This window comes from Genypterus blacodes, unplaced genomic scaffold (assembly GCF_046128005.1).
Source record: "Genypterus blacodes isolate CSIRO-AG114 ecotype Tasmania unplaced genomic scaffold, CSIRO-AGI_Gbla_v1 ptg000012l_1, whole genome shotgun sequence".
Classification (NCBI taxonomy): domain Eukaryota; kingdom Metazoa; phylum Chordata; class Actinopteri; order Ophidiiformes; family Ophidiidae; genus Genypterus; species Genypterus blacodes.
The window spans coordinates 2,368,785-2,369,344 of record NW_027466826.1 but is presented as its reverse complement, the minus strand read 5'-3'; positions in this window follow the sequence as shown (position 1 = coordinate 2,369,344).

The window sequence follows — 560 nt, the reverse complement described above, 5'->3', positions numbered from 1 at the left end:
GTGTTTGAGCTGAGGATATTACCTCATAGAGGATAAGCTGTGATTGAAGAGGTCTGACAGAGGTCTCTCCCTCTGACTCCATTATTCCTCGCCTCTTATCTGGGCACATTTTCTGTTCGGGTTCAGGGGGGAAGTTTTGACAGCCAGTCTTTACAGCCCCCTCTCTGCTCTGTTGATCCTGTGAGAGAGAGAGGGAGAGAGGGAGAGGTGGTGTTGGTGGTGACTTCATCCTCTCTCTCAACCAACCCTCTCCTTTCCCCCTCCTTTTTCAGCGTTCTTTTTTCTCTCTCTCTCCCTCTCTCTCTCTTTTGCACAGCACACTCAGGCAGCATGCCAGCAGTTTTCATCTTGCTGCGGTCCCTGGTTATCAGGCTCCTCAGTAGCAGACTGGCCGGCTCTGTGGCACAGTTCCTCAGGAGGATCCTCTCTACGGGCGCTGCCCACCTTGGCACAGCCCTGCGCCACGTCTGGGACCGGATCCGATCCCAGGAGTCTAAGGAAGCCGTCCTGGGCTGCGTGCTGTGCATTCTCAACATGCACAAGAAGGTGGAGAACTGAGC